Below are 13,077 nucleotides of genomic sequence, written 5' to 3' on the forward strand. Positions count from 1 at the left end.
GACTGAATTGAATTTATTGTTGGACCCCTTAGATTCAACTGTCAATATTGTAATTTGCAAGAAATTGACAATCTCTTTATTAAGAATGTTGATGTCAAAACTCATTTTACTATGGACCCAAATCAAAGAGATCAAGCCATTTTCATTAACAAATTTGAATCTTCATCTCATAAAACTTGAAGTGTGACAGTTAATGTTATTGCAAGGAATTGAAATTCTAGTTAACATTGATGTTTTGTTGCTTCTGCCGCTCTGGTCTCAGACTAGCAATTATTTTCCTGTTGACTTCAATGTTAAATTGCTGTAACATCACAGACTGTAGCTTTTTGCTCAACATTCCGTTGGTTCCAATCTTTATAGGCACAATGGGGACCACATTTGGCAATCTCCTCATCATAATTTTGTAGGGGGTTGACCGTTTTGATTTTTTGCTATGGGAACTTGATGTTGACTAGGGTGAACATCTCACTTCGGACACAATGATTGTGCTGCAGAAAGACACTTTACACCCCCTATCCCTCCGCTGTAATATCATCAGTATTACCCAAAACTGCTATGAAATTGCAAATTTGATCCCTTTTCTCAAATTCTACACCAAAAATCAACCAAATAATGCAGGAAGAGGGGAGAGAAAAAATTAAGGGAAAAAATGTTTATATTTCACACTACATCAAGAATTTAAGGGAATTATAAACCTGTAACGGTAAATCTCTTTGAACTTTGGGGTATATTCTATGCCCAGAATAACTTGCGGCCTGAAAGTCAGGGGAGGTTTTGGATATATACAGGGAAATTTGGGGTTATTCTACTGAAAGATTTTCTTTAAACAGGTAACAGGTTATTCTTCCAGACAGAGGAACAAATGGTCATGTTTTTGCACTTAAATTTGTATGAAGTTGACCACCAAAATTTTGAGGTACACAAACTTGAAGAAGTATACTACAAACATGTACATGTAACTACATGTAGTTGCCGTACATCCGTAGCCAACCTGATAACCCCCGTTATCCTTCCGCCTCAAAATCATGAATATTTACCAAAACCTGGCAGAAAATGTTAATTCAAACCCTATTTGTCCATTCTAGACCAAAAAATCAACAAAAATGGGCATGCAAAAGGGGGGAAAAGAGACAGAGAGAGAATTCCTATAAATAGACGAACTACGGTCTGCCTCCCTCTGCAAGATTATGGATTATCTCCCTTTGGCATGAAAACTAAAAGCATCACCTTTACAATTTTCTGAGAATTGGCCATCTGTGGAATGGCCTAGTGGTCTAGAGTGCTGGCCGGTCACCTCTGGCTTGTGGCTGTGGTTTCAATCCCTGGTGTTAGCGTATGTGCCTTGGAGATAGGGGTGCCTTCTCAACCTTGTCTATTAGCAGAATATAATTGTGAGGGTTGACATACTAATTAATTAACACAAAATAAAACATATAAGCTTTAAATTCTAATTTATTGCAGTAGAATTAAAAAAAAAAAAATGATTTGAAAAATAACTACTGTACATTTATTTTGTATAGTTGTACAAGAATTGCTTTTATCACAATATTTTCATTCAAAAGGCCACGAAATAGGGACTGGCTTTGTCATAAATAATATTTCTTATAAGTGGAAATTATTTTCCTTAAAAAAAATAAAAGACAATGGTTAAAATTTATAGCACTTCCTTAGTTTGGTTCTCAGTTCTCATATTATTCCTTAAAGGGGCAGTCTCAGATTTCACAGGGTGCAGTAAATAAAAGTGGGGTTAAGTGTGTAAATTGAACGTCAAAGAGAAGATATATAGCTTATTTCCTGCGTCTGAAAACTTCAATTCAAAATATTGAATATGATTGCTCTATTTTCTTAAGTTCAATCTTCAATTGCATTAGCAATAACTTCTGAAGGTATTTAGAAATGGTTTTCCAGGATATCAGTGTGGAAATGGGGGACTTACGGAAAATTGAAAGCTTGTTTTTATTCGAAAAAGTATCAGAGACTCAGACAGTTGAACAGGACTAGGATAAAGTTTCGTTAGAGTCCTCCACCGAATTAACCCAAATATTTCTGGACTTCTCCTTTAAAAAAATACATTAACATTATTACATGTGTCTCAAAATGCAGTCTTATCATTTATTTCATAAGATTAAATTATATAATAAAATTTATTTGTTCTGAAATATTAACTGTTATCATTAAATGGCACACCTCTCTCAGTCGATTTATTTCAGCTCATCCAATGAGTCGATGTCTAGAATGTGTTTAAAACTAAATGGCAAAAATATATAGCCTTCGCCTTTGTAGAATTTACTTTGAAATTCAACCCTGGAAAGAAAAGAGTACAATAATATTTATTAGAGTTAAATAGAGGTGTAAAGTATAATCAAATGACTCAGTATGCAAACAACATACAAGTACATTAATTCTGGCTTCAAGGAAGGCATAATTACTATTTTTGTTTTTTGAAGCTGATCATGTTCTTTAGGAAAATGATTTGAGAAAAAATTTACCAATGTAAACGAAGGGTGTGAAGGAAAGCGGACAGTCCCTCCATAACCAATAAGACAGCTATGGTCAGATTAGCCCAAGCCATCCATACAGCAAATATAATCAAGCTACCAATATATGGTAGATCCATACTTAAACCAATATGTAGTACCATATTCCATAACACTTCAGATAACTCTAAAATATTTTTTAAAAAACAATGTTTCATGAATAATTTCAGGATTCTCCATGAGCTGCAATATGTCCTAGTTTGTCAAACATGTAGAATGCAACATTAGATATGTTTAGGAATCCCTTTTAATTTGAAATAAGAATACACTTTCAGTATCATTGTGAAACCATCAACATTGTACCGGTAGTTATTCGAACTTTAAGATATGTATGTAATGTACACATATGTAATTAAAGTTCAAGTAATATTTCATAGTATTAAAGGCTGAATATATCATGGATGCTGTGTTGTCTATACATGCCAGATATGTCCAACACGATTTGGCAAACTTCCGACCAGAAATTTGCCCATTCAAAATAACTAATATTACTAGTGCTGAGTTTAGAAGCAAATTGGAAAACAAATATTCTCAAATGTTTTTATTCTAAAACATTAATCTGTGGCTATTACTAAACTATAATAAGTGCATACTGCTTTTAACCCCTTTATTTTCAAGAATTCAGGAAACAAAATTCATACTTACGAGCATGAGCTAAACTCAGAGCCCATAAACGAAGATAGGATGCTGTATGTGAAATACATCCCAAACAAAACTCTATAGTATGAATAGCCTGTTCTATAAATATCTCACTAAACTCAAACTGAAATTAAAGTAAAAATTCTTTCAAATTCACCTTCAAAAATCTATAAATAAATCAATATTTTCTAACATACCTTAGTGATTACTGTGATTTAAGAATAGTATTTGAGTGAATTATTAGCTTATTTTTTTATTTTTTTTTTTGAAGTATAGTATTAGTATCATATTATTACAAATTTCATGAAGCGAACTGGCAAGACTTTTCTGTAGCAATTATACCACTGGTAGTATTATCACTTTTATTATAAATATCTTATTGTCTTTAACCTACCTCTTCTTCATCATCATCATGAGCTAAAACCATAGCCCCCGGATCTTCTATATTATTCACAGACAGATTTATATCCTATAATTACACAAGAACAATCACAAGTTTAAAATTATGTTTTCTTAAAAAATCATTCTCAAAACTTTCCTTTCAATTAGGTACCTGTCTTTGTGAAAAAAAACTGTTTTTATATAGATTTATATATCTAGCAGTTAAACTATAGTCTATAAATACATGCAAATAGTAATTTATGCTATAATATTAATAATAATGTATATTATTATTAGTTGTTATTGTTTGGATTAAATGTGCTGTTATATCACATGCTATTACACAACATATATTAATTTAAATATTAACACATAAGAGTTTCATATCAAATTAAGTGACACATGCTGAAAAATGTGAATTGTGTGATAAAATGTGAATAATCTTTAAACAAAAGGCTCCTGTGCTCCTCTATGCACATCTTACTACTCCTAGTCCAATATGAATGCTTAATGTTTCGGGGTTTTTTATTGGCACCAATCAGGCATAATGAATGTCTACTAGTTGCAATATGTAAATGAAGCAATAATATGTTATGTGATTTGTTCCAGTAACAAAAACATAGTACTGGCAATAGTTAGTTTGGTACAAAAAAAAATCAAAATGTTAGTATGTGTTCAATGGATTTTGTGTCAAGTGATAATTAGGTACCACATTGTTTATATGATGTGACAATGATAACTTGTTTTTCTGTTAGTTTAATTCAAAGTTGGGTTAGAAAATGAAGAAAGGGGGTAAACAACAATTGACCTACAGAATTCTCATGGTTTAATATAGAATCATCCTGAAATAAAACATTTATAATATATTATTTCTATAGTAACACAATTATATGTGGTAAATACTAAACTAACCAACTATAGCTGTAGCTTATTTATATATATCTGAAAGCAGGATTTATCAAGCAAAAGTCTGAATGTACATGAATTACACATACAAAGTATAAACTACAAAAAAATACATGTCCAAGACAAACACCAGAAGAGGCATTCTATATTGAGCATTTCAAAGTAGATCTAGCTAGTTTATCTAAATGCCATCTTTAATGCATTGAAACTCAACGTAACAGCTTTACACAGCTTGGATTATCAGTCAGCCCTTTTCCATCAATGATACTATTCATGAGTGTATGCCAAAATATAAAAACAAATTAGCATCCCAGGGTTGATAGCTTTTTCAAAATACATGCTTTGATAATTTTGTGTACTATTTAGTCTTCCCTTCCACAAGCCCGCCCCCTTTTTCTGAAAAAATAACTGTATATATATAATCCAGTCTTAGTATTGATGAATGATGGTGAATTCTTGTGCACGACAAACCGTCACCATCAATATATTATGAACAAGACACCTATGTTGCTGATAGAGACAAATAATCCTTGGGTATTTTCAGGCCTTTAGAGAATGTGAAAATGTGGTAGCAACTATTAATTAAAAAGTTTTATTTTGACATATTGCAATATATAATTTGTCAAATTACCTATCATTGTACATGTGTGCAAGCCATTAAGTTGAGTTAAAAAAAAATTCAAAAGAGTACATATGTAATATAATATGTCAGGGACTAATATAGATACTACACTAGCCTAATCACACTATAATATGATGCAGACAAGAGATGTATAACAAGATCAGACAGATCAGCGATGTACGACACAACATCAGCAACTCACTTTCATATCATCACCACCATTTTGTTTTGACTGGCTTTTTCCGTTTTCGTTTGTGTCCTTCTCAGGGGCAGGAGGGGGCTGTGTCTGTGAAAATGTATATGTTTTATCAGACACAATAAAAAAAATGGTGGCTGTTAGTATGATTTCAGAGAAAGTCAACAGTGAAGTTATCTGATTGTGAAACTAGTGACCAACTACAGTAGTATTGCCAGGAACTGACAAACAAGGTCGAGTTCAGGGAAAACCAAGAAAAAATTTGTAATTCTGAGCAAAAATAATGAAAAAATTCTCCAGCACCAACCAGACTAATGAAGACGGGGAGAAAGTTTTCTGATATGTGCAATTGTTGAGCATAGGTATGACTATTTACTAGAATTTACTAATTTATTTGAAATAAACTTCAGTCACCTATCTTTTAGCCTGTCAATACTACTGTTTACAATAATATAAAGCTACATGCACTTGAAACCAGCAAAAATCAAAATTTATTTTTAAAATCTACAGAATCCATGATCTCCGATCCAAATATGTCCAAAGAAGAGTATGAAATTTTGAGCACGCAGAGGGAAAGATGATTGGGGAAAACCAGGTTTATTCCAATCATGCTTACAACAAATACCTACCGCATCATCAGTATTAACACTTGTATATCCTTGCTATAATATTATAATTTAACAAAATTAATACCAATATTTTCTATTCTATTCCATAATAAAATATTCAGTAATTTTTCATATTTTGCAATAAAGACATAAGAGGTCAAACATGATCCAACAATAATTTTCAATCTATCTGCTAATGGTCATTTAAACCGAAATAAAGCCTAACTAATATGCCTTGGTTTGGACGATTTGCTTGGAATATTACTTTGCCAACTAGTTGGCTAGAATTGAATTTTATCACAATTCACCCATTTATTAATATGTTGATTTAATTCTGTAATTTCATTATTTAATTGAAAATATAAAGTTTAAGCTACAATATAAAATAAATTAGAGAATTCTGTTCATATAAAATATTCAGCTTTCAGCGATGATCTCTGTGACTGGCCATTTCCTGAAATAAAGTTGTAAAGAAGCTACATGCAAGCTAGGTTAGAGTACGCTGCATTAGTATATTATATTAGTACTCTTTTCTTACAGATGATATATGTATAGATCTAATAAGGAAAACACCAGTTACTAGCTATTACTACATCACCATCATGCAAAATAATCTTTGAAAATGTCCAGTCAATGTAAGCTTATTACTTAATAAATAGTTTTACAAATATTGCTATGATGCCATTATATTCCACATGCCCACTTGTTATACAATATATTTATAACATTCACTTGATTATTTAAACATCCACACCGTAACTATGAGCACTCAGTTAGCAGCACATCAATTTGGTCCCCAGACAACTGGTCCGCATTAATTCAGTCCCCGTTTCAAATGATTACCTCGCCAAGCAGCCCATATAGCAATACCATCTGGTACACCTCCCTTTTTATTCCTTTTACAGTCATTGCATGGAAATTGATGTGAACTACAAATCAATGTAGGACTGAACTAAAGTTGGACCACATTGTCACAGGCTCAATTGAACGGGAACGAATTAATGCAGGAGAACAGACATTGCCAAATGACATTTACTGGGACACGGACAAGCTTCTAAAGCTTAAATAAAAGAGCATTTAATGTTAGGGGTATATTATACAAGTCCTATAGACATTCAAGCAGAATGTAATCAAATTTAAGAAACATGTCCATCGATTTAGCCTCATCATGACTACATACACAAGAAGAAAGAAGAAAAGTAAAAAATGTGAATATATTAATATCTAAAAGATCCTAGCTGAAATATCGAAGACAATATTGAAGAAGACAATGTGTCTGAAAACCTAAGAAAAAAAATCTAACCATAACCACATATATGAGAATATATTTATGTTAAGGCAGGAGTTTACATGGGTGTAGAGGACAATTCTTTTATTCTGTTCAAAGACGTTCACTTACCCCCATTTCAATATCAGATGACCCCTCGCCACTGACGCTTGGAGTTTCAACATGAGTGACGTTTTTGCTAGTGGACTACACAAAATTACAAAATATAAACAACAAACCAATGTGCAAGACATGCACCATGCAGAGAAAGACTTACAACAAACTAATACACAGATACAAAACAATCAAATTTACTACTAATTGGAGAAAATATTAATGTTTAGATGGCAAAACAATAGTTCAGATTTTTTATAATTGTAACCATGTTTTCTCAGTAGACATAGAGTTAGTAAGATTATCGTGAATAAAGTGTAGTTAAGAAGAACAACCCTATAACAAGTTAAAATTGAACAAATAATATTTTCTCCATGTGTTAAAACATAAAATCATGCATACTGTCATTATTTCTACAAATAATGCAAAATACAATACATAGACACATTTAATAAACATATAAATATAGTACACCATATTGATTTCATCAGTTTGATATTCATAGCTAAAATCACATATTGTAATAAGAACTGATTGTCTTCTAAGTGCTCTTACAAAAAGTCCATAGTCATTACCATTACTTTTTTAGTACATCAAATAAGATTTTGGATTATTCCATATAATTTAGAAGAATATCAAAGTGATTTTGCAATTCAGTGTGAGTTTAAAAATGCACAGAAATAAGAATATTTATCAACACAATAAAGTATAATCTATATTCTGTTAGTAGTTTTTGTTTATGCACACAAATCGTGGCCAACAATATTATGCCCCCCTTTTTTTTTAAAAGAATTCTCAATATCATTTTTATGGAGTGCACTGTAGATGAAAATTAATGGAATTCTCAATTTCATCACATACAAATTAATCGCCCAGCTTATCCTGCAAAAATTTCAATTTGCAATGATAAATAGAGGTCAAGCTTCCGTTGACAGATTTATTTTGTTTGCTATATTCTAAATATACGTTCTCCATTTATACCTTTTTACCACTTTCCAATTAAATTGAAGACATAAAGCAATTAAAGTTCAAATAAAAAAAAATCTACATCCCGAAATTCCCACACCAACAATTTCATGTTTCCATCTACCAAAATCACATGAAATGAAAAAAAGTGCAAAATGAACATACAGAAGCATCCCAGTAATTTAAACTGTAGAAAACACAACTCACTTGTTCAGACGTATGTTCATTTGGTATTAAGGCATCTGTTGATAAGGCACCTAAAGCATTTTTGGCCTATTAAAATAAAGAAAGAAACATTATTTATGTTTGTTAAGTGTAGGCCTAATATTGATGTTAATTTTGTAACCTGACAGTAAAAATATAAGTCTACAAAATCTATATTTTTGTTAAGTTTTATTTCACTATTGAATGGTGGTTGATAAATTACGACACCAAATATCAATAAACATTTGGGTTGATTGAAAAATTGATTTAGACTCATTACAAGCCGACATTAGCTAAATTCGATTACAACATGTCCATTACTGAATTTATTAATATACAATATTTGTTTCAATTTATTGTTTTTTTCCAATAGATTTTCAAAAAGTGAATGTAGACAATTTTTTTAAATTTGATGTTTCCATTATAAAATTATAAGTGGACCAGATAAAATTATAAGTGGACCAGTAATTTTATACCCTGTTGTATACATAAGAGGTAAACAGAAACACTGTATGAGGACATGACATCTAATTTGGATACATACCAATACTTTTTTATTATGTAGCGATCGTAGATAGAATGGTTTAACCAGTAGTAACACTGGCACTGATGCTACGGCTGCTATCACAAACACTGTTTGAATAATTTGCTGGAAAAAAAAGTAAAATAAACAACATTTGTGACTGACCGATAATGAGTGAAATGCCCCAATGGAAAGCAACTAAAAAATTATTAAAGTGAAGTTAACAAGCCCCCAAACTATTTAATATTTTGACTATATTCCATAAATGGACTTACTTGGTTATCATAAAAAGTAGCCTGCACATCACAGTTCGATTTAGCAGGATCATATTTAAACATAAACATGTTAATATATTCTGAAACATAATAAAAACATTACATTACATAAACATAGGTTGCCAGGCAATGAAACATACACCCACAGCAGATAAAGGGTCCAGGTAGTCAACAAGGGTTGTCACATCCGTTCTTTGTAGGTAATGGGATCATTTACAAAAATTGTTCAAGAGTAACAACCCACAAAGTATTGATCAGAAATAATTAAAATTTGATTGATTTCTAGTTCTTACAAGTGCTAACATTTGTTGTATCATAAATGTACTCATAATCACTGTGTATAAAATTCAAAAAATCATATAATACCTTTAGCCTCTGGAGTGGCCTCAAACAATTGGAAATGATAGACTGACGAACAGACAGGAGAAGGTGACAACAATACATGACCACATTTCAATGAGAGCATATAAAAACTAAATACAGATTTTTTGTCTTGTCTGTTTCCCAGTCTTCATATGTATCAATTATCTCTTATTGTGTCAAGATACCATACATAATCCTGTATTCTTAAACTAGAATATGGGGGTGGGTGGCCAAATGGTCTAACATGTTTGTTTTAAATCATAAGACTTGTTATCTATGTCAGCCATGGGTTTTAACCCAGGCTTGTATGAGTCCATGAGTAAGGTTGAGTGTCTACCCTCAATTTTCTTCAGGAACTCCTACACTGGTTTTCACCTTCTGAAGATCAAAGAGAGTGAGCAAATAATTTGGATAAAAAGATACATCTGATGACCCAACTAGTGTTAAGTGTATTGTAAAAAAAACCAAAAAAACAAGGATGAAGGATGAATTATATCTTGACTTCCTAGTTCGCTTATAGCTTATGTCTATGTTTCGTCTTGTTGTCAACATATTATTTCAAGTCTAGTTACAATGATTCAGCATACAGATGAAGAGATAAAATCTTACGAATTAAAAGAGCTGGAGCACAACCAGACTGTGTGACATCAAATACCAACCATTTATAATATACCATAAATATCAAATAACCAAATAGAGCCAACAAAAATATTAATTCAGGTAAAAATTCACAGAATACGGCTATAACAATTTTGAAATGCCTGAAAAATATACCATAATCAATTTAAATAATTAAAAAGTTCTCTTCACAAAATATATACAATAACCCTTTTTTATAATTAATAGTATTCTTCATGATATGTATACAGTAATCATTTTGAATAATCAATAGTATTCTTAATGAAATATAAATCATTATATGGAGCAATCTTTTGTTTTCTTTTCAGCACACATTTTTTATTTGCTTTCATGACTGATATACAAAACAAAAGTAATTCAGTTGATATAGGAAAGGTGTTCTCTATTGATGACCTGGCCCCGAGTTCACAAAGCATTCTCAGACTTAAGTTAAGAATTTACTCAACTTTCAATCACTGATGAAATATCTTTGAACCAGAAACAAAAAACTTTGCACATGGTTTCTTATTGGTGTATTTTTTACATTAAAACAACAAAAGTTTTATAAAGGGCTATATTTAAGTTTAATTAAGGCGAACAATTTTGAGTAAATTCTTAACTTAAGTCTGAAAATGCTGTGTGAACACAGGACCCGAATTTGGATGTGTTTTCTGACTAATACAAACAAATTAATACACTCTAGATTAAATAGGCTAGCAATATTTACAACTGAGAAAAGTGACTATTTGAATGAAGATGTAAACTGTTTATATTGTGACTAATGTCTTACCACCACTACATGGATTTTGGATTTCATGAACCCTATAAATTTATTATTAAAATGAAATGAGGTTTAACGTCCTACTATTCTGCTCGGACAATTTATCATTATACTACAGTGATCATGGTATGTATTTTATATAATATAATCTGTCTAGTATATTGGTATACAACATTCAAAAATTATAATAATACTAACATCATACATATACTTACAGATGATTGAAAACACTTAAACATACACCAAACAACATCTGACTTATACCCAATATCACAGCCATTTTCATTTTAAACGAATTTAAGAAAGTAATCTTATTTTTTGCAGATTGCCATATCTAAAAAATATACAAATCAATATAAATACCTATCTTATCTACAAACTATGATATCTTGAATTGTATACTAAATATATAGCTCATAAATCATGTATTATTACTAGTATATGAGTAAATTATTATTAAATGTATATGAAGATTTAACTTACAGGATCAATACCAAATGGATAAGGTGTACTGTTTCTATAATATATTGCAGGATCAAAAATTAATGTGGCTGTTTCTCCTTCTCCCATCATGTCACCCTCACTATAACATATATAATTATATTATTCAAGGGGATCTTAATTTCAATTAATTTTTACCAAATTTACAGAATATTTTTCTCTTTACAGAAACTTAATCGGATATATATTTTCATTCTAAAGGAAAAGCACATGTAAACAAGACATTCTCTGGAAAATACATTAATGTATATAATTCTGATATCTAAAATGTTTTTGTCCACTGAAAAAACGATATTAATACACTTAATCATGATTTAATATCAAGATACAAATTGGTAGTGGGCGCTGACATTGTATCCAAATGTGTGACGTCATCTAGTGAAGACCTAGTTCACTTACATGTACCTTTAGAATAGTGCTCTGCTCAAGATAATTTTTCTGAGTGCCAATTAATGATTCCGACTTTTTGTTCTGTCTGTGACTATAGCTAAACACGATTGGACTGGCATCTGGTTTTAAATGTTATTTGCTTTTATGACTGATATACAAAACAAAAGGTATAAACTACGTAGCTCCATTATCACCGGTACCAACGTTCAGCAAGCAGAGAATTGCTCTGTGCCTTTCTGCTGGTCTTCTGGATGTGGTTGGGAATTTTAAAATAGGTCACTTTTTGATTTTGCTGGTTCTATTTAAACACCCAAAAGCTGCACATTCAGGCATGTCATCTATAAAGTTAGTGCACTCTGATTTCAGTAGTTTGTCGACATAACTATTAATCTTATTTTTGATTGGTTGATAATAATGGCTCAGAACATCATGCCGTCCACTGCAGTGATATTTATGAAAGAGAATAAGCCTTTTTAGTCCTTAAAATTAAATATTTTTTCTAATTATAGTAAAACATTCTAGATATTCAATTATAAATCTTACAGAAAGTGATAGATATTGTTATTAATGAAATAATACATACGTATAATTAGAATGCCAAGCAGAACCAAATATATTAAACGATTTAGAAAAAGCATCGTTGTAAATCATTCCAGTATAAATTGAAAACAATCCCATCAACATAATAATATAACGTCCTCCAAAAAATGTATTCCATATCTGTAAAATTAAACAATAGATATATAAGACAGTTGGTTATAGTTGGTTCATGTCATTCTCAAGGTTCAAAAACAAGACTATACCTCCAAACTGATTAAAATACAGATATATATTTCGTTTCGTTTTCTTATACTTTCGATGGCCTCTACTCCATTAAGATCTGACTAGTTGTAGTGGGGGGTTGCCTCAGGGGTCATACAAGTGGCTTTTGACCATATGACATCAGCTATTTAATTAACCAATCAGCATAAATGTTTCTAGTAGGATACCCACAGTTCCGTGCATCGTATGCCAAGAACTCGCTGTAACAGACCGCTTCATTGGCTAATCCATCACATTAACTAAAACATGGGTTATATAAGAACTCTTCTAGATCCTGGTGCAGAAAAGACAAGTAAAACGAAATTTTGAACTATAAAAAAACGAAACGAAACAGGATTTGAATTTTAATCAGATTGCTATACAC

Source organism: Patella vulgata, chromosome 2, assembly GCF_932274485.2.
Source record: "Patella vulgata chromosome 2, xgPatVulg1.2, whole genome shotgun sequence".
In the NCBI taxonomy this organism is placed as follows: Eukaryota; Metazoa; Mollusca; class Gastropoda; family Patellidae; genus Patella; species Patella vulgata.